Below are 23,180 nucleotides of genomic sequence, written 5' to 3'. Positions count from 1 at the left end.
AAAAAAGAATACATACGATCATGACTCCATTTATATATAATTCAAGAAAATGCACAAAAGCTTTAAAGATTTATTATATAATGTAAAAAAATTAATCAACCTGAAAACTCCATTTCTTTATATCTATTTCAGGTGGGGGTTGCTGGGAATAAATACAGTGTTTGGAAGTAAAAAAAAAAAAAGAAGAGTGGTATGACACAGTGGGAGCATCACTTGGCCTTCGACAAACCTGAGTTATACCAGCGGTCAGTAGCTTTGCAGTATTAGAAATCAGTATTTCTCTAAACCTCAGTTTCCTATCTTTAACACAAGATAACATTACCTCATAGAGAATTGGGAGTTTAAGTGGCAAATCATTTAGAGCCCCTGGTTTATATCAGGTCTTCAGTGGATGAAGGACTTCAATGAAAGTCCCTATCCATCTCTACCTTACTTCTATCTGCCTCCAGAAAACCCTAATGGATCCCTCCAGCATCAGTTATTCACTCTGGTCCTCTACCATACTACCAAGCTTTAGACTCCAGAGGGGCTGAGACCATATGTATTATGCTCCCAACTGTTACCTCAGAGTATTGTGATTGGTGTGGTAGGTGCTTAATACTGTATGTAATGAATGAATTGAAAGAACAGATGAATGGAACAGATAGATACACAACAACTTCTAGAGAGGAAGTGGGGCAGCAATTTGAGAAATTATCCTGGAGAAAGGGCAAATAATGCTTTTAGTCACCACAGGCCACAGGTGTTTAAGGGTCCCCCAAAAGTAAGGATTTAGGAACTAGGGATTCTGACAAGACAATGTATAGGAAGTTCTGCCTGCTTTGTTCTACTCATTCTTTCATTCTCCTCCACCAATATTATAGGCCTGTCTTTTCCCACATGACAAGCTGAGGAGCGCACCAGGTAAGCAGGAAATCTAGGATGAAGTTACCAGATGGGCCAGTGGGAAGAGGCAAAAGTTCTTAGCCCCTGCCTGACCCAGCCCCACTCATTCTGCAGTCTCTACCTGGAAAATTAGCTATGCTCAGTTTCTAGGCCAAGTCCAATAAGGCACAGAGTACAGAAGCAGCTTTAGTCTTTCCTACACGTGGGATCTTGTTGGTGTGGGCCAGAACACACACCTGAGATGTGCCCTAGATTCTTACACATCACTGGAATCAGAGCTGGCCGCATGCCTTTCTTGGAATGCAAGGTCAGTCTCAACCTAAACCTGGCAAGCCCCACCTCAGACCCTTACCCTTTCTTTTCCTAGAGACTAGAGCATGCTTCTAGGTCTCACATAGTGGTGATGGACTGAGAACAAGAGAAGCAGTAAGGCATCACCCACCTAACTTCAAGTACCAGCTACTTGTTTACAAGTTCTTCCTGACATGACTCAACCACATGAGAAATACATGCAAGTTTGCCAAACATACCTGTATGGAATTCTGGCTGAACTTAACATATTCCTCAGGATCCGCTTTTCCCCAGTGCAGTGGCTCTACCATTCACCAGCTCAAACAAGCCAGACTCTTCTCTCTCCCTCACTTACAACATTCGATTTAGTCACAGGTTCAATGAATTTTAACTCTTAGATATTTCTTGAATTATCAACTCTTTATCGGCTCTTTTTCCTCTTTCTTACTACTGTCTTACTTGTTAGATCACTCCCTAATAATGCTATCTGCCTTCTAATCCATCTGCTACACAGCAACCCAAGTACACTTAATGTTGAGTAAGTTTGATCTGTCACTTTTTTGCTAAAACTCCTACATTGACAATCCTAACACAACCAGAAAGAAAAGAAAAAGACTTAGACTCTTCCTACCATTCTACTTCCTATGTGTGCCGCCTAGGCCTCTTGATCATGTACCTTCAAAATTCTACTCATGACTACTTCACTGGCTCCATGACAGGAGAATTTAAAAAAAAATGAGCTGTCCCAGTTTGGAACAGACTGCTATGGGAGATAGTGAGCTCCCCATGCCTTAAGAGGTATCTGCCAAGTCTGGAGAGCCACTCACTGGATGTTGTTTTAAAGCTCTGCCCTTGGATAAAAGACTGGTTATATGCCATATGAGGGCAAAATCTGTCCTCAAAACTCAATGTAGGAGTTTAAGCAAAAAAGTGACAGGTCAAACTTACTTGTGAGGCTTGTTAGGTGTCTCAGAATAGCACATACCTTGGGGATAATAACATATCCCCCTTATTACCTCTATTGCCTTGCCACACTGATATTCGTGTGAGGAGGGCTCATTTCAAGGAAAGTTACTTCTCCTCTGAGACCAGACTGACCCGCAGTCAACACAAGTGAGAAGCTATGCTGACATTCTTTTCTCTGGTCAACATAGACATTCCAAGTGACTAATTTAGATTTCCTAAAATAAACCAATGGGAGCCAAGATTGCCAAATGTGGTTGTCTATCTTGATCAAAGTAACCAGGTAAATAACCAAATTCACTCCCTTCTCTAGCAGACATAGCTTTTTAGGCATTCTTTACTAAGTGATGAGAAAGAGACAAAGTCTTAAAAATATAAAAACAAACACTTTGCATTTGTGTACTTCTTTAGAAACACAATATGCTGTTAAATTATAGTTACCAGTTGAGAAACGAATCTGTGCCAGGCAATATGGAAACTGCTTTATAAACCTCATCTTTTTAAATAACAGGCTTTTGAGACAAATTGCTTAGGTTTAGATGCCAAGTCCTAACTCTACCACTTACTGTGTGATTTTAAGTTAGTTAATTAATCTCTCTGTGCTTTAGTTTTCCAATCTATAAAATGGGCAGAGTAATAGGTCTCAAAAGGTGTTGTATTACACAAGCTATTTATATACCAAGAGCTTAGGTTTCACTGCGTGTGGCACATATAAGTGCTCAATAAATGTTAGCTTTGGTTAATATTACCCCTGACAAATGCCTTGACAATTAAGGGTTATTATTCCAAATGTGCAGATGAAGAAATAGGTAGAGTAATATGAAATAATTTCCTTAATTTGGTAATGAATTGGTGGTGAAGTTGAAATTCAAACACTGATCTGACTCCAAAACCTTTATATTTTCTTTCCATGTAAGAGTGTAACATGCTTATTGTTACTACTGTGGCTATTTTTATTATTATCATCATCACCAATACCATTAATAAAAATGCCCTCCATAGGCACAGAACTTTTGAGACGTCAAGAAAATGTAGATACACAAAATTACCAACCCTATCGCCTATACATGACTCCATGGAACTTTAGCTATACTTTCCATCCAAGGACAGGAGCCATCTCTGTGGCACCCTCAACAGGTCATCTGTGTAAGCTGGACTTCAAGAGTTTTGAGAGGAAATAACCAGAAAGGATCACTCCTGGGTAGAACAGGGCTGTACAGGGCAGAGGCCCCATTATATATGTGAGGCTCCACTATTAAGGAAGACCTCAGAGATGGAAACACACCTATCATTCTTCTTGAACACATTTAGGCCCTCAGACTGCACAGAGGAAGGATCCTGGAGGACATCTTCCTAGTCCTAAGGGGCCTGAAGGAAGGGCAGCCAAATGAGCTTCACCCACTCAGAGATAAGTGTGGAGGAACAGGAGCCCAGAGTAAAAACTAACACCAAGAAAATCTGGAAAGTTGTCTCATCTTTGCTTGTAGGTTGATCTGCTACCTTCTTCCCCAACTCTTTGCCTGCAGGTGTAACAGATAGCTTTGAAATAGAAAAGGACATATGGCTTTGTATTGTGGGGCAAAGATGTGAAAAAGCTGGAAGGACTGAATCAGCCTCCCGAGTAGGCTAAAGGCAGGAAGCCCATAAGAACAAGGGTAGGAACACAGTCACAGAGAAGATGGAGGCAGGCTAGGCCATGAGGCAAGCCAGGAAGGAAGCAAAATCGAGCCCTAAGAGGCAACTTTATCCTGAGAAAGAACCCTGGGGACTCAAGAAGACAAAGCCCTCTTCACCGCCCTGTCAGCACTTCCATGATCCTATTAGGTCCTCGCAATAACAAAGACTAGTCACTGAAAGGACTCATACAGAATTGGGGGATATATTTTGAAGTCAGACAGACCTGGGTACAAATCCTGGTTCTATCACTTACTAGCTATGTGAGATGAGCCCTAGTTTCTTCACCTAGGTAAGGTAATAATAACAGCAAGAAACCTATTGTTAGTCCTGAAGGTGAAATGATTACGTGAGAGAAAAACAGAGCCTGACACATGGTGTATGGGGAGAAAGTGGTAAACAACATGACTAAACGTGGTCCTCTTTGATGAAATGTAAACAATATGAGATTCCTAATTGGGAAATCTAGGTCATACTCCTAGATACTACAGATTTCTTCACTTCCTTAGCTGGGCAAGGAAGGTGTTAGAAGACAAATCTTTCAGGGTCTTTGTAGGTCTAAACTCTCCTGAATTCAGACACTAGTAACACAAGCATCATGAATGGGAGAAAAAGACAAAAACTCTCAACCATCTGTCTCCTCTCCCAACTCCTATAAAACGGCAGCCTGGATAAATAATATCAAGATTGGGTAATATTGGGGCGCCTGGGTGGCTCAGTGGGTTAAGCCGCTGCCTTTGGCTCAGGTCATGATCTCAGGGTCCTGGGATCGAGTCCCACATCGGGCTCTCTGCTTAGCGGGGCGCCTGCTTCCTCCTCTCTCTCTCTGCCTGCCTCTCTGCCTATTTGTGATCTCTGTCTGTCAAGTAAATAAATAAAATCTTAAAAAAAAAAAAGATTGGGTAATATTCTGATGACCTAGTTAGACAGAGTTAAGAAACTCTTAAATATGTATGAATATTATCGAATGAAAAAGAGGAGGCTGATTCAAGTAGCTGTAATGCATATTAATATCTTATTATTAGCCAATTTAATGTAGGAAATATACTGGAAAATGCCTTTCCTATAAAATACAATTTGGAGAGGAGAATACCTCTATTCTCTTCTCAGCTAATAATTGTCTTTTAATGCCAAACTATGGTAAATAAGCCAGAGGAGTCAAATGATATTGGAGGATGAAGTTAAATAATTTAGAAAAAATAAAGGAATACAACATGTAATAAATTAATCCAGTAGAAAGCACAATAGAGAAAACAAGGTAAGATTTTTATGTTTCATTTTCTGAAATGATATCTCTTTGGGAAGGCAAACAAGAAACTTGAACATTCCCCAATTGGGGAGGGGAGGCGAACCATAAGAGACTATGGACTCTGAAAAACAACCTGAGGGTTTTGAAGGGTCAGGGGTGGGAGGTTGGGGGAACAGGTGGTGGGTAATGGGGAGGGCACGTTTTGCATGGAGCACTGGGTGTTGTGCAAAAAGAATGAATACTGTTATGCTGAAAAAATAAATAAAATGGAAAAAAAAAAAAGAAACTTGAACATTTTCCATAGTTTCCACTTTTAAGAGAGATATGAACTAATATATATATTCAACAAAAATTATTGAAAACTTACTGTGAACCTAGCAACTGTACAGCCACAAAGAGGAATACAACCCATGTCATAGCAGGCATCAGTACTTTATTCCTTTTCATGCACTTTGTGTGAACATACATTTTTTTTTCTTGAATGTATACCTAGAAGTGGAATTGCTGGGCCATAAGGTAATTCTATGCTTAACATTTTGAGGAACTGTTAAATGTTCTGCAAAGCAGTTGCACCATTTTATACTCATATCAGCAATGTATGAGGGTCTCAGTTTCTCCATATCCTCTCCAACACTTGCTATTGTCTTCCTTTTATTTTATTTTTTTAAGATTTTATTTGTTTTCGAGAAAGAGAGAGAGCATGTGAGCACATGAGGAGAGGGGAGGGAGAGGGGCAGAGGGAGAAGCAGACTCCCCGATGATCAGAGATCTCAATGCGGGACTGCATACCAGGATCCTGGGATCATGACCTGAGCCTAACATAGATGCTTAACTGACTGAGCCACCCAGGTGCCCCTGTCCTTCTTTTATTATCCAGAGGCTGAGATGTGATACTTCACTGAGATTTTAATTTGCATTTCCTCAATGGCAAAAGATGTTAAGTATCTTTTTTTTTTTATGTTGAGTATTCATTTATGTGTTTATTGACCATTTTTTATCTTCTTTGAGAAATGTCTATTTAGATCCAGTACACATTCTTAAACTTTGTTTCCTTTTTTGTCTTTTTATTGAATTGTAGGAGCTCTTTCTATGTTCTTGATACAAGTTTCTTGCCAGATATATGATTTGAAAGTATTTTCTCACATTCTGTAGCTTATCTTCTCACTTTCTTGATGGTATAATTTTCAGTATAAAAGTTTTTAATTTTGACAAAGTTCAATTTGTATTTGGCTGCTTGTGCTTTTGGTGTCATATCTAAGAAACAATTATTGACTAACTCATGATCACAAAGATACACTCCTATGTTTTCTTCTAAGAAATTTATAGTGTTACTTCTTACAGATACATCCACATTTCAAGATTTATTTATTATTTTTTTTTTTTTATTTATTTATTTTTTTTCAGCGTAACAGTATTCATTCTTTTTGCACAACACCCAGTGCTCCATGCAAAACGTGCCCTCCCCATCACCCACCACCTGTTCCCCCAACCTCCCACCCCTGACCCTTCAAAACCCTCAGGTTGTTTTTCAGAGTCCATAGTCTCTTATGGTTCGCCTCCCCTCCCCAATGTCCATAGCCCCCTCCCCCTCTCCCAATCCCACCTCCCCCCAGCAACCCCCAGTTTGTTTTGTGAGATTAAGAGTCATTTATGGTTTGTCTCCCTCCCAATCCCATCTTGTTTCATGTATTCTTCTCCTATCCCCCTACCCCCCCATGTTGCTTCTCCATGTCCTCATATCAGAGAGATCATATGATAGTTGTCTTTCTCCGATTGACTTATTTCACTAAGCATGATATGCTCTAGTTCCATCCACGTCGTCGCAAATGGCAAGATTTCATTTCTTTTGATGGCTGCATAGTATTCCATTGTGTATATATACCACATCTTCTGTATCCATTCATCTGTTGATGGACATCTAGGTTCTTTCCATAGTCTGGCTATTGTAGACATTGCTGCTATAAACATTCGGGTACACGTGCCCCTTCGGATCACTATGTTTGTATCTTTAGGGTAAATACCCAGTAGTGCAATTGCTGGGTCATAGGGTAGTTCTATTTTCAACATTTTGAGGAACCTCCATGCTGTTTTCCAGAGTGGTTGCACCAGCTTGCATTCCCACCAACAGTGGAGGAGGGTTCCCCTTTCTCCACATCCTCGCCAGCATCTGTCATTTCCTGACTTGTTAATTTTAGCCATTCTGACTGGTGTGAGGTGATATCTCATTGTGGTTTTGATTTGTATTTCCCTGATGCCGAGTGACGTGGAGCACTTTTTCATGTGTCTGTTGGCCATCTGGATGTCTTCTTTGCAGAAATGTCTTATTTTATTTTATTTATTTTTTGCCAATGACAAAAAGGATAAGGAAGGAAGGAATAAGCAGGAAAAGGAGGAACCAGAGGTTAACAGTGCAGTGTTAGAGTAAAAGAAAGACCAGCAGCAGCTTCACTGGTAGAATGATGAACCACAGGGAGGTCCTGGCAGGTAGTACCTGACCTTTTTCATCCCTCCTTCCCCCACGTCCATTAACAGTCCTACAGAGACAAGCAGAGCCTAGGAGAAGGTTACTGCAACTTCAGACACATTTCTGGCTACAGGATTTCCTATGAAGTTCAACAGCTTGCTCTGGGAAGGAGCACAGATTCTAGCCAGAGGCCATCAGTCAAATCCCACCTGGATTTTCCAATTCCAACTGCCATGGCATGGGTGACTCATAAGTAACCCTCTTCTTTCCAGACCCTGTGCTTTGCTTCCTCCATGGCCTATGAACAACATGTCCCATCATATTATTCCCAAGCCATTACTGGTTGGCACAGTCACTAAAAGTAACACAAGGTGAACTTCTTGAAGGTAAGCTTGCACAGTCTGAATCAATTCTGAGGCTAACATCATGTTGCAAGTTGCCTTAAAATCCTATACTTTTGAAACCTTGATTTTTTTTTTTAACACTAAAACAATCTCCTTGAATGCTAATAATAAGATTCTAGGAAAATGTCTGGTTCATTCATCAAGTCCCCCTTGCAGGACATTTTTGTTAGAAAATGGATAATAATGACTTGCAGCTGATTCTATTTGCTTTTCCCTAGGAGCCTATCAGAAGTCAGCCCTCATGCCTGCCTTTCTCAGTTTCCAGCCACTATCTTTGTGATACTTCTGTCCTTTGAGAATGGCCAAGCGATAGCATCAGAACTAGTTAACAGACAGATTTTATTCTTCCCCTCACCCCTTTTCCTTTTTGTATAAGAGAGGTAATATTTGAGCTCTGCCTTGGAGGACTTAATTGGTGAAAGGAGCTCAAATATTACCTCAACTATACAGTTCTTAGGAGTCTTTACCATGTTCCTATAGTTCCTTCCCCCACCCCCTGGCAAAAACCCATTTCTTGGTTTCTTCTAGCAGCATACCCTTGAAAAAGTTACTTAACCTCTCTATACCTGTTTCCTCATCAGCAAAACGGCATAATAGTAATACCTGCTTCATAAAGTTGCTGAAGGTGATTAAATGATAATAAAGCAGATAGAATAGTAGTTGACATGGAGTAAGTACTCTACATGTAAGCTGTTCTCATTTTTATATGACAAATTGTATACCTTCAGGGAGCTTAGAGTCTGTTAAGGGAAATCAGTATTGCAAATACATTATATCCAAATATTTACAAACAACTCAGGAGGCACTTTCACATCTGTTATCTAATATCCACTACAAGTGTCTTGTCATGACAATAACCTAAAGCTAAATCACAGTGCCTAGTTAGCAGATGAAGTTTGAGGTTATTTGACATGCCAAAGATATAAGTGGCAGAGCCCAAATTAAAAATCCCAATATGTCTCCAGCCCTGATGATCTTCCTATTTAAAACTATAACTGAATAAGGAGTTTCTATGGATGTCTTTTGAAGTGAGGGGTGGGGGGGACACTAATCTGCAAGGAAAGAGAGGTTAAGTTATTGGCCTGAGGTTACACAGTTAATGAGTGGGAGAGTCAGGATTCTATACCATACAGCTCACATTACTGACTTAGGCATTTAATTTTATTTTCACTGCCTTGTAGGTACTTAGTTAATGTTTGCAGAAAGAACAGACAAATAAGCAAGCTTTGCAGACAGATCTGGGAGTGAGAGGCAGTGGGCTGCAGTGGACAATTGAGGTGTGAGCAGCTGGGCTTCCAGTTAGCACTGTCCCACTAACTCACTGGGTGACTCAGGAGAGTTACCTTCCCACTCTGGGCACCAGTGTTTCTAGCTGCAGGAAGAGAAATTTGCAAACACTGTTGACAGCTGAGTCCTTTCTTTATTATTCTTTTTTTATTATGTTATGTTAGTCACTATAAGTACATCATTAGTTTTTGATGTGGTATTCCATGATTCATTGTTTGAGGCCTTTCTTTAAACTAAGTCTATGAGGAAGGCCAGTGAATAGGGCTTGGCATGCATGGTATGCATGGCAGGGAGGATAAGAAAAGCCAAAGCCCTGACTTCACAGAAGTCCCTTTTTTTTCCTTCCTCCTCAAAGGCATCTATGGTATTGTTCACAGCCTAAATCTCACCTTAGGGATATGGATAACATGGTTTTAAATTCCAGAGAATTAAGTTTCTTGTTGGCTTTGACATCCTGTGACTCACAGGAAAGAAATGACCTTGTGTCCTAATGTAATATGCCTTCTGATTTAACAAAATGGAAATATGGTTTCAGAGAAAGTGACAAAGTATGACCACAACAAGAGGTACCAGGAGGAATTCTGGCTGTAAGAGCATGGCTTCTCCACCTGCCCCACTCTTATACATATCCTAAATATAAAAATATTCCCTAAACCTATGAACAGAGGAAAAGAGATAGAGAATGAGTAATCAAAAGAGTGACAAGTGTTTTAAAGGGGAACCTGTTTACTATAGACTCATGTAACAGAGGCTGTCAAACTAGTATGGAGAATTGTATATCAGGAAAGAATTTCAGGAAGAAGTGATGTTCAAGCTGGATCCTGAAAGCAAAATAGAAAGTAGCTAGGCAAAAGGCCTTCAAGAAGGAACATTCCAGGTACATAGGCCAGTCTATATACAAGTTAGGAGAGACAATCCATGTCTGATAGAAAGAACTGTAGGGAGGCCAGTCTGGGTAGAATAGAGAGAGCAAAATGACAGGGATAAATGAGACAGGCTGAAAAAGCAGACAGAGGCCAGATTATGCAGGATCTTAAAGACCAAGTTAAGAGTTTGTTATTTTATCTTAACCCACTGAGAGAACAGGGTGTTCAGTGGGTCATTTTCATAGATACTGAAATTATTCAATATAGTAGCAGTGGAGTAGTGGAAAAGACAATTATGGACCAAAGTTCTCCATGATGAGAGTCCTGTCCAAGACGACAGCAGATGACAGCAATAAGGAATGGCAGAGGGTTATATAGACTGATGTCATAAGGCTCAAAATGTCTTTTTATAAAAGGAAAAGGAAAGAATGGCCTAAAAATAGCAATCTGATAGCAGAAAGGATGTCATCTGCCACGCTACCTACGTAGCGTTCAGTGAAAAGTCTACTGTCTCTTGGTTAGGCAGGTACAGAGGATCAGTGAGGCAATGAGGACAACATAGGAGGAAGGCTGGAACTTTCTGGGAGCCACTATAATGCTGACATATTTAGGCGAGCAAAATAGAGAGAGAGCCTACAGGCCTTTTCAACTTACATCTTGTACCTGTTGGCTAAAGAAGCTGTTGTGATTCCCTGAGAGATGCTGATAGTTTGAACAAGGGCACTGGAAGCAGAGGAAAGGAACGGATAGATTCTAAGGATATTGAGTTATAGCATCAATCATACTCGGTAACTGTATGCAAGGACTGAATAAAAAGTTAAATAGGACAGGTTTCCATCACAGGCACCTGGAGCGATGGTGATACATTCACTGGACTAGGAAACTCAGATCTGGAGCAGGTGTATGGTAATCTGGGTCATTCTCTGCAGCATGAGTAAATCAGGCAATGCACCAGCTTGTTCTAGCAGTGGAGAACCTAGGGTCACAATTCCTAGCATCTTTTTTTTTAAATTAAGATTTTATTTATTTATTTGACAGAGAGTAACAGTGAGAGGAGAGAGAGAGAGAGTGAGCACAAGCAAGGGGACGAGGAGAGGGAGAGGGAGAAGCAGGCTCTTCACTGAGCAGGGAGCCTGATGTGGGGCTCGATCCCAGGACCCTGCGATCATGACCTGAGCTGAAGGCAGATGCTTAACAACTGAGCCACCCAGGTGTCCCCAATTCCCAGCATCTTATATTTAGGGCCTTCCTCATCCAGGGATAAGGTTTGGAATGGATGAGTTACCTGTAGCAGTTGGGTAAGGTAGAAGTCCCTCACCAGATGCTGGAAGGATATATCTGCCTCCAATTAACTGAGACTCTTTTTGGAGGGAATAGCAAAAACTATGCCAAGAGAGTGGTGACTGGTGAAGTGGCCTGCTGGAAGGGAGCCAAAACTACTAAGCTTGTTTAATTTAGAGTGTCTGATCAGGACAAGGTTTGGTGCAGATGGGGGTCCAAAGAACTCTCCTGAGAGGTGGATTGGGGAATGATAATTGAGATTACTAACTTCAAACAATTACTCAATTTAAAACCCAGCCAAAAAGATGTAATTATTTTTCATACATTTGTTTGGTCATGTTGCCAGCTGCAATTCCATAATGTTTTACTTCAAAGGGGAAGAAAGAACAATGGGGAAGGAATAGAAAGAATGGAAGGGAGCTACTTTATTTTGAAGTTACCTTGCTGATAAGAATGGTGCTGGCCCTCTCTACTTTCTTTTCTGTGTTACTGTCTTCTGTCCTGACTTGGATGTCCATGGTTCCCTCTAGCTACTTTCTGAGATCCTGGCTTTTCTTCACAAGTCCACATAAGGACTATTGTAGAAGCTGCCCGGCTCCATATCTTAAACTCTTCCAATCTCATTATACATGCCCACTTTGCTCCTAAACTAAATAGAATTTAACTGAGTTGACTTGGAGGCAGGTAAAACCTTGTTCACTTAAATGGTTTATGCTACTGGAGTTAGTAGCATAATCAAGCTCAAGGACTGATATAGAACTGATTTTAAAAAATGCCAATCCAGGCATTCCAGAGAAGTCTCTGGTAATATGCATGGATCTCTGTCCTTGGTCTCAGGTTTCAACCTTTTAAACATACATTTCTATTAATGCTTAAAATATAAATACTTTAAAAAATCTTAGTGAAGACACTAATAGTACAGATAAGAGAATCCAAGAATCAAAATGATCACAGCAAGCTAGAATGAAGGGGTAAAACTAATAGAAGGACAACTGTAAGGGTTCACAATTATACTTGTAAAATATAGGCTAATGCGTTATCCTGGATTAGATCCTGGGACAGAAAAAGAACTTCAGTGGAAAAACTGAGGATATCTGAATATAGTTTTGTAGTTTAGTTAATAGTATCATATCAGTGTTAATTTATTTGTTTTGACAAATGCTCCATGGTTGTGTATGATTTGTGTAACATTAGAGGAAACTGGGTGAAGTTATCTTTTCAATTTATTTTTTATATTATCTTCTCAATTTTTTTCCATTTTCTCAAGATGAAATGATTATTTAAAAAGTGTGCCAAACTATATAGAAATCAACATCCTCTCCCACAATTCTGTGCATCTGGGACTATAGTAATGTTACTATCCCTGCACCACAAGTTCAAATTAACATTCTCAGGTCACAACAATAAGTCTTCCCAAAGGGGACCTTCTGGAAAAAGAAATTATTTCCTCAGCCCGTATTTCTCTCTTTTTGTAGAAGGCACCAGTAATCTATCCAAGAAGTATATATTGTGAAGTAAGGTGGGGATCCACCAGCAAGCCCACGGTTGTTGACAGCCATAAGATTAGAAATGAGCACAAAGGGGTAGGTCAACATTGGCAAAAAACCCTATGACAGCTCGGGAATAACTCTTCATTTCATACATGGTGGAAACCCCACTGTCCAGTGCATATGTACTGTCAAGGTAGGCTGGTGAGTTTCAGAGCCACAAAGAAATTATGTCACCTAGGAGGTGAGGAATAAGATCCACAAAAATCTTAGGATGCCTTCTTCCTGAATCATGGTTACTACGGAGTCACAAAATCCACAGTACTTGGATTCTCTGCCATGAATTGTACCCCAGATCTCAGAGTGATCATGTGGAAGGGATGTGTGATGAGGGTAGCAGCAGAACAAGCCATCATCTCTTGATTTGTCTCCATGATAACTTGGTTGAAGAAAGATGTGGCTTCTTTTTGCACATTTTCAGGGCCTATTTCCTCAGCCTTCTCACACTACCCGATAAAGGTGTAAAATGTTACCATGGACTACAGTTCCAAGGACTCCTGAACATAGTTTTGGAGTTAAGTCTATGAACAACCCATGCTTCCCACTAATGCTAACAAAATGCCGAGCATAACAAAACAGACCAGGGAGCTGACATACTTGTTGCCCAAAAATATTTTGTCCTTTTGTTGGAGGAAGAGGCTCATTTTCTACCTGGATGAACACTTTCATGTACATGAGTGTATGGAACACAAAGGTGAGACCGGAGACCAGGAGCACCTGACGAGCAGTGTCCGCCATGATGGCACCTGCAGATAGTCAACTTGTTTTTTTTATAAATCTAAAATTATTTAAAAAGGGGTGCCTGGGTGGCTCAGTGGGTTAAGCCTCTGCCTTTGGCTCAGGTCATGATCTTAGGGTCCTGGGATCCAGTTCCACATCGGGCTCTCTGCTCAGCAAGAAGCCTGCTTCCCTCTTTTTCTCTCTGTCTGTCTCTCTGCCTAGTTGTGATCTCTGTCAAATAAATAAATAAAACCTTTTAAAAATATTTAAAAATATAAGGTTTATTTTAAAAAATCAGACGAATTAAAATCGCCTTACTTAAGGAACAACAATAAAAATCAACTACAGGAAGACTTCACTGCTAAAAGAAGCTAATATAAACCCTTGTTACATTTCTAGAGATCTAGCATTCAGAACAAGAGAGGCAATAGTCCTATTCTGCTGTAGAAGGCTTATATTGCCTATAAAATTTTACATTCAGTTCTGATATTTTATAAAGGAAGTTAACAACATAGATTATGTCCAGAGAACAACAAAGAAGGCACAAAGTTCAGAAACCACAGAATCTGCAGAAATGTACAATTATGTGGGCAGAGGAGGAAAAAAGGGACTAGCCCATAGAGGACACAGGAGGGGGTGTGGTCACTGGTTTGCTATCTTTGCAGACCTGTTCTGGGGCTATAGGAGCAAGTATGTGCTGCGAAGTAGACCCAGAGGGTGGAGCTAGAGTCAAGGAGAGGGGTTTCAGTGAGGTGGCTCTTTCTGGGAATGCTGAACTTTTTTCTCTTTGAAATGGGGCTCAGGCTGCCTCAAGAGATGTGTGAGCAGAGGCTGAAAAGTCGTATTTCTGGAATGTTAAGAGAAGATACTGTTCTGCACAATTTGGGTCCTTGCCTATAGGAGATTCCTAATATATTTGCTAAATTTGAACGTGACACCTATAGTCTTAGCCAACTCTAGAGATTGTGTGAGATCTTAAGGTCAGAAAGACCAGCTTTCTAGGCATTTCTATGGCATTCACACTTTTATTTATTTTTTATTTTTTAATTTTTTAAAAAATATTTTATTTATTATTTGACAGAGAGCGAGAGAGAGATCACAAGTAGGCAGAGAGGCAGGCAGAGGGAGAGGGAGAAGCAGGCTCCCCGCGGAGCAGAGAGCCCGATGCAGGGCTTAATCCCAGGACCCCGAGATCATGACCTGAGCCAAAAGCAGAGGCTTAACCCGCTGAGCCACCCAGGTGCCCCTCATTTTTAGACATGGTGTCGTGGTGGTAATTTTCCTTCAGGTACTTTTGGCAAACAATTATCTCTGAGTATAAGAGAAAAAAAGGCAGCAGGAAAGACAGGCAGATCTGCTGTCACCAGTAAGTGCAGCCTGGAGATGGAAGAGTTAAGTGCCACAACGATCATGATCCTTCCAGCCTGGTTCCTCACTGTCCTCAGGATAAAGTCCAAATTCTTTAGGCTGGTATTCAAGGCACTCCTGGGCCAGCCTCCATCTACCTCTCCTTCTTTCTCCATTGCTAATTCTTCTCTTCTTCTTAGGCTAATCCTGTGCTCTTGTCATCTGGAACTATACAAAACTGTCAGGACTTAACCATGTGTCTCAGCCTCTATATTCATATTTTGATTCTCAGTTCAAGATACTTTTGACTTAAGGCTTTGTTTCCTCCCTTGTGCCTCTTCTCTGCCCACTACTTCTATGTTATCAAGTCTCTTACCATCACTGCCATTATTAGTTTTTACATCTGTGTTGCCCACACTGAATACTTCTCAGGGACAAGGTGTGTTTGGTAGTCATCTTTCTGTCTCCATAACCCAGTACAAAGCCTGATAGGTAGAAGGTATTCATCAGATATCTGTAGTATTGAAGAATGGCTTTGCATGAATTTAGTAAATGAATATATAGGTGAAAAACTTATTTCCCCATCCAGTACTGGTTTAGAGTCCATTTTTTGGAGTCTATAAAGGTTGTCCTCAAGTTCCAACTTTATGGTATAGACAAATTAATCATCTGATTGTATCTCAGTTTTTAAGAATGGAAATGGAAGAAGATAATACTAATATATCTCAGAGCTTAAATTCTTCTCAGTGAACACTTCACCCCCAAATTCATTCCCTTTCCTGATTTAATTTATAGAATATTGTCTGTCTCTTTCTACTAGAATATAAGCCCTATCCAGGCACGGATTTCTGCCTGGTTTTCACTGCTATTTCCCTAGAACCTAGACCATTTTGGTTCAATGTTAGGCATTCAATAACTGTATGAATCACATAACAGGGTTGTTGTGAGGAATCAGTAACATCATGTGTGTGACGATCATAGCACTGGACCTAGCACATGCTAAGCACTCAATAACTACCAGTATTATAAATTAAGGACAGATTAAGAGGCAACATTATAGCAGGATGATCTCTGATTCAGAACACACAATCAGGATCTCATGAACGTTTGAACCATAATTTATGCTGTAACTGGAAATGATACTTGAAATAATCTGGTCTGACTTTCTGCAGCCTAAAGAGAAGTTCTTTTCTCAAAGTCACAGAGCTAGCCAGTGCCAGAAATAAGACAGTAGTTTTCCCATATAAATGATTTTCTAGTGATTCCCTAAAATACACTATCAGATTATTTTCTTTGTTAGACACTTCCTTTTGGCAAATATCCCTAAGTACAGGAATGGCTCTCTATCTAATCCTATCAACACACACACACACACACACACACACACACACACACACCCCATGCATGCAGAGTTAGGTGTTCATCTAATTAGTTCAATGATGAATGAAAATAATACCATATTTTACTGTGTCTGACAGTACAAGGGTTATACAATTGAAAAACTAATATTTGTCAATTAAAATTTACTTCTGGCTATGTTGGAGTGTATTGGTAAATTCTATTTCCAGAAAACAAATATAAAGCTGGAAAAAACTGACACAACCATTTAAGTGTTTTGGAAATTGACCAAAGACATACAACAATCTCAAAACTGTTAGGCTTTAAAAACTGCTGAACTTTGGATAATAAGAATGAGAGTCTGTGATATGCTGTGGTTGTTCCATCTCCCCCAAGCTTGGTGAATGCAGGGTTCTCTCAGGGCAGGAAGGAGGACTGGAAGTTTTTCTGTCATAGTCAAAGGGACTCAATTTGGGAAAGTGGGCAGTGCCCACACCTGGAAGTATTGTTTGTGGAAACTATCATCACAGAGGTTGGCAAGTAAGGAGGGCCAGTATTTGCATAGCTGGGACAAACACATGCCTGGCTGAGACTGGGTGCAAGATCAGTAGAGACCAGAGAAGGCTCAAGCCAGTCACACACTCCTGAACAACCCTGAAGCTGCACAAATGCTCATGGTAAACACAATACAGGAAGGAAAGTAAAAGCCAGGGCAGATTTGAAAATTGCCCAAACTTTGACTGTTTCCCCATTCCCACATACAGATCCACTGACAGAGGATGGAAACCTTATGGACCCAGGGTAGGTGACCACAAACTCAGTCCAATAATACCTGACCATTAACCTACAGAGACACAGGGTTGACTCCCTAAGAATCCAGACTTAAAAATCGGAAAGAAAAAAAGAAAAATGGAGCAGAGGCACAAGAGAAAGATACCAAGATAATTCACAGGTAAAGGTCAGTCTTTTCTACAAGCAGTGCTAGAACAATTGAATATCTCTGGGCAAAAAAGTATGAGCTAGACCCTTACCTCATGCCATACATATAAAAAATAATTCAAAATCAATCACAGACTGAGATGTAAGCAAAATCATAAAAAAATTTTAAAGAAACATGGGGGAAAATCTTTGTGGTCTCCAGTTGGGCAAAGAGTTCTTAGATAGGAATCCAAAGCATGATCCATAAGAGAAAAACTTGATAAATTAGACTTTGAATTTTAAAACATCTGTTCTTCAAAAGATATGGTGAAGAGAATAAACAGATAAAGCATAAGGCATAGATTAGAAGGAAATATTTGCAAAGCATGTATCAGACAAAGATCTTGCATTAAGAATATATAAAGAACTCTCAAAACTCATTATAAGGACACAAATAACCCAATATTTTTAAGTGAGCAAGATTTAAACTGACACTTTATTAAAGAAGATACATGAACGGCAAATTAGCCCATGATGAGATAATCAACATAATTAGTCATTAGGGCAATATAATTTAAAATCACAATGAAATACCACTACATACCCACTAAAATGGCTAGAATAAAAAACATAGATAATTCCAAGTGTTAGCAAAAACATGGAGAAACTATGACCTTCTCTCCTATATTGCTAGTAGGAGATGGCACTACTAACATGGAACACATGTTTTTCTTTTTTAAAATTTGACAGCTTTTTTTTTTTTTTTTAGAGAGAGAGAGCATGAGAGGAGAGAGGTTAGTGGGAGAAGCAGACTCCCTGCCAAGCAGGGAGCCGGATGTGGGACTCTATCCCAGGACTCCAGGATCATGACCTGAGCCGAAGGCAGTCACTCAACCAACTGAACCACCCAGGTGCCCACAGCTTTTCTTTTTTAAAATTTGAACATGAACTTACTATATGACCCACTAATTCCACTCCTAGAAATCTACCCAAAGAAAGTAGATCACATGTCCACTCAAAGTTATGCACATGAATGCTCATAACATCATTATTCAAAATAGCCCCAACTACAGAATAAACAAAACATGGTATGCATCTTTTCAATAGAATACTATTCAGCACTAAAAATGATCTACTGATACATGGTACAACATGGCTAAACCTAAAAAATATAATGCTAAGTGAAAGATGCTGGATGTAAATGATTTCATTTATATGAAATATTAAGAGATGGCAAATTTATAGTGTCAGAGAAGATCAGTAGTTGCTAGGGTTGGGAGTGGAAGTGAGCATTAACAAAGGAACTTTTGGGGATGATGGAACTGTTCTAAAACAATTGTGGTGACAGTATAAAACTCTATAAACTTAGTAAAAATCATAGAACTATACCCTTATAATGGATAAATTATATGGTATATTAATTATACCTTAATAAATACAAGAACAATTAAGATAACAGGAACAACAACAAAAAAAGATTTTTCCCATAATATATTTATTTTAAATGTCAGATTTCAGCATTGATGGATGTTCAAAGGGATTTTGTTTGGTGAGGTTAGAAGGGGCCAGTAGTGAATAACAAAATAAGATGCCATTTTGGATGACATAGTTTGTAGCAATAGTAGCTATGGACATGGCGATTAATAGTTCCAGCACTATTCAAAATCTTGTTTTCTGCCTACTTTCCCTAAGATCTGGAGGTTGGCATGTTTAGCCTTCCCACTTATAATTATCCTCCCTCTAAATTGGAATAAGGATTAACTAATTATAGTTGTGTCTTCAGACACGAACCATACCAAATACCCTGGTAATGAAGAATTATCCTGTCTGCAAAAGTATGCCAGAAAGCCTTAAAGTCTCTGGCACATGCTTCGAGGTCCAACCCATAGAGTTTCCCTAAAACAGTTTGGCCAGCACAGGTATACCCTGTACTTCCATTAACTTTATTTATTTTTTATTTTATTTTATTTTTTAAATTTCTTTTCAGCATAACAGTGTTCATTGTTTTTGCATCACACGCAGTGCTCCATGCAACACATGCCCTCCCTAATACCCACCACCTTGTTCCCCCAACCTCCCATCCCCCGCCTCTTCTAGACCCTCAGGTTGTTTTTTAGAGTCCATAGTTTCTCATGGTTCACCTCCCCTTCCAATTTCCCTCAATTGCCTTCTCCTCTCCATCTCCCAATGTCCTCCATGTTATTTGTTATGCTCCACAAATAAGTGAAACCATATAATTGACTCTCTCTGCTTGATTTATTTCACTCAGCATAATTTCTTCCAGTCCTGTCTATGTTGCTACAAAAGTTGGGTATTCATCCTTTCTGATGGAGGCATAATACTCCATAGGGCATATGGACCACATCTTCCTTATCCATTCATCCGTTGAAGGGCATCTTGGTTCTTTCCACAGTTTGGCGACCGTGGCCATTACTGTTATGAACATTGGGGTACAGATGGCCCTTCTTTTCACTACATCTGTATCTTTGGGGTAAATACCCAGTAGTGCAATTGCAGGGTCATAGGGAAGCTCTATTTTTAATTTCTTGAGGAATCTCCACACTGTTCTCCAAAGTGGCTGCACCAACTTGCATTCCCACCAACAGTGTAAGAGGGTTCCCCTTTCTCCACATCCTCTCCAACACATGTTGTTTCCTTTAACTTTAACTTTAATTTCTTAAAATGCTGTTTTGGATAAGGTAATCTCTTAATCTACTGAGCCTCTCAGTTGGTCCAATGTAGAAACTTTCAGTGGTTTATCAAAACACCAGGACGTGGTGTTAGAAGCCATAGGTTTAAACTTTGTCTCTGACATGAACTAGCCATATAACTCTAGGTAAGTAACGTATTCTTTAGCCTTAGATTTATTTATCACCCAAAATGGGATAATTTTTGCCTACTCCATAAAACTTTTGTGAGAAATAAGCAAGATGATATGCATAAGGTACTTGACCCCACATCTACAAGTACCCCCTCCAATTCCTTAATATGACAATTAAAGCTTTCTAGAATTTGGCCCTGATATTCCTATTTATCCCAATCTTCTAGAAGGAAGATTCTCTATTCTAATCAAACCAGACTTCTAACCAATTGTCACCATGCAATGACTGGCTGTATCCTGCTGTCTGTGCTGTCTTCTCCCCAATTCTGTATTTAGTATTTCTATCCATCTTGTAAGACTCAGCTTAAAGCCTATCTTCTCCCTGATGGTTTGTCTGACCATTAATTCTCTAACAACTCACGAGATCCTTAATTATATGCTTTAAAATATTACTGTTTGAATATGTCTTATTTCCTCGGGTATAGAATACGTTTCTGGAAGAACCCCAAGATTTGTTTTATATCCCCCAGTGCTTCTCACAAAGTCTGAAGACAAGGGTCTCAACTTGTTTCTCTCTCTCTCTCTCTTTTTTTTTTTCAGAGGAGTTCCTCAAATAATAATTTGAAAACACCATTAAGTCCAACTTTTTCATCTTATAGATGAAAAACTTGTCCCCAGAAAGGGTAAGTAACATTCAAGGTCATATGAGTAATTTCGTATTAGAGCTGAAAACAAAATTCAGGCTTCCTGTGGCAGAGATACCAGGCTGTCGTTCAGTATCAGTTTTCTATATCTATAGGACTACCAATTTTAGCTGGAAACGTGGTGACCCAGAACGAAGACTTCATGTCTCATCCTTCCTTTGAGAAGAGTGGGTATGAGTTCTATGAAATGGAATAGAAGAAAAAGTGCCACGTAACTGCATCTTCTCCTTTCTCCACATATCTTCTTCATCCTCTGTCTAAAACACTGATATGATGGTAGACTTCCATCCTGGATCCACGCTGGATTCATTCTTCCATTCATTCAATAATCCATTTAATAGCCATTGAGTATGTGCCTACATTCTGCCTGGCATAAATCTAAGAAGGGGCTTGGGGGGAAACAGGAATGAAATATACAAATCCTGCCCTTAAAATTAGAAGTCACAAGTATTGAATGAAATTATCACCGTCTTAACTCATACCATAATTCACAAGTCTGGAGAACACTCATCTCAGAATTTCTCTGACAGTCTTATCTTAGATAATCTCTCTATTTCCAGTAATAAATTGTTCATCAATCTATATGTATTTAATATGTTCTACTTGCCTCTCTCAATTCACTCTCTGTCTTTCTCTATTTTCTCCACTGACGAGGGTGGCTTATCTGTATGGACTACATCAATGAGCTCTCTTGTCTTCTGACTTCTGGCTGGGTTGGTCAAAAAGGACCCCAGTAGGAAATCAGAGGGAAGTAAGAGAATGAGTTCTATGTATTTATTTTTCTCAGCTCCCTCCCCGTGGGGTCATCTCAGACTAACTTTGTTCCTTAACTGAAGGTCACTGTTCCACTCAAGGTTGCCCACTACGTGGCTCTCTATTATTGGGTTCTGGTAACAATTCCTTCCCTTCGCACCCTTTGAACTGTTACTAGCCCCAGGGAAATGCTCTATATCCTGTGGTTTCCCTACACATGGCCCACACCTTGTAAATAGCCCATTTATTAAACTCTCCTTGAATTATCCTAATGTGAGGCTGCCATCTGTTTCCTGTTAGCATGCTGACTGATACACCATGTGTCCCAATTTTCAATTAGAAATATATAGGCACCAGATATGCATGCACCGACCAGAACCACTGTTAGGAAGACAGAGTTAAGGGAAGGTATTTTCCAAAATCTTAGTGCATATTTCTGTCTATCTGAGACTACAAGAACATCATTGTGACCACTAGCTTTTAAGATCAGATTTGGCTCTTGGTACCTGAGCCATACACAAGCCTTCTTTATTTCTCTCCTCTTTTGGGGTATACTGGACTAGACTCTACATCTTTTAAACAGCCTTGTCTTGAAAACTTTCATTTAGAAGTGGGGCTCCCTTCTAGGTGGAACTCACAGTCCCCAATTTTCCACCAACATGTATCAGAACCTCAAGTCTAGTATTTTCTGCCAATTCCACCAGTATCTCACTTAGGATCTTTAAAGTATTCAATACGCCTATTTTAGGGGCACAGCCCACAATTCTTAAAGAAGGAAACGTAAAACAATTAATCACCCACTTATTCATTATAAGTAACTGAAGTATCATTGACCACAGAGAACAATAGTAGGCAGAACAATGCACGCCTTTCCAAAAATGTGCAAGTCCTAATCCCAGGAAACTATAACTATGTTACTTTATATGACAAAAGAGACTTTACCAAAGTGACTAAGTTAAAGATCTTTAGATGGAGATATTATCCTGGATTATCTGGATGAGCCCAACATAATCACAAGGGTCCTTATAAGTAAAAGAGGGAGGCAGGAGATTCAGTGTCAGAGTGATGCATCATGAGAAAGACTCAACCAACCATTGCTGGCTTTGCAGATGGAAGGGAACTACAAGCTAAGAAATGCAAACAGCCTCTAGAAGCTGGAAAGAACAGGGAAATAAATTCTCTCCTGGAACCTCCAGAAGGAATGCAGACCTGCTGATACCTTGATTTTAGCCCAGTGAGACCAATTTCAGACTTCTCCTGAACTGTAAGATAATAAATTTGTGTTTGTGGTAAGTCCCCAAGTTCATGGCAATTTGTTATGCCAGCCATAGGAAACTAATACAGAATGTAAGACTGAAATCTCCAGACCCAGAGAACTAAACCTGGGAAGGAAGAAGGATTGGGAACTGAAGGAGGGCAATGATGGAACATGTTGTGGGCAGCACAGTCAGACTGCACACCACTTGTTAACCTGCACTGCAGGCAAGCTGAACTCATTAAAAGACAAACGTATTTTTTATCTCAGAGGCTCACACTCATAAAATGCTCTCGTGCCTTTAACATGCCTGTAACACCTGGTGGGAGCCTCCTTGTTTTCTCACCAGAGTTTTTGTATCTTGTTAGAGAGCCTTATCAGCTTCAATTCAGAAGGACAAGCATCTGTCTCAT

At 39.8% G+C, this 23,180-nt stretch overlaps 1 protein-coding gene and 1 pseudogene across 3 annotated transcripts in view; both read right to left on the bottom strand.

Annotated features, from left to right (window-relative positions):
• LOC123948254 (BEN domain-containing protein 5) overlaps nt 1–23,180 on the bottom strand; it is a 1,602,508-nt gene that overhangs the window by 475,828 nt on the left and 1,103,500 nt on the right. The window lies entirely within an intron of this gene.
• On the bottom strand, nt 12,739–13,649 carry LOC123948278 (annotated as a pseudogene).

This window comes from Meles meles, chromosome 1, assembly GCF_922984935.1.
Source record: "Meles meles chromosome 1, mMelMel3.1 paternal haplotype, whole genome shotgun sequence".
Taxonomy (NCBI): domain Eukaryota; kingdom Metazoa; phylum Chordata; class Mammalia; order Carnivora; family Mustelidae; genus Meles; species Meles meles.
This window is presented reverse-complemented; position numbering and strand designations above follow the sequence as displayed.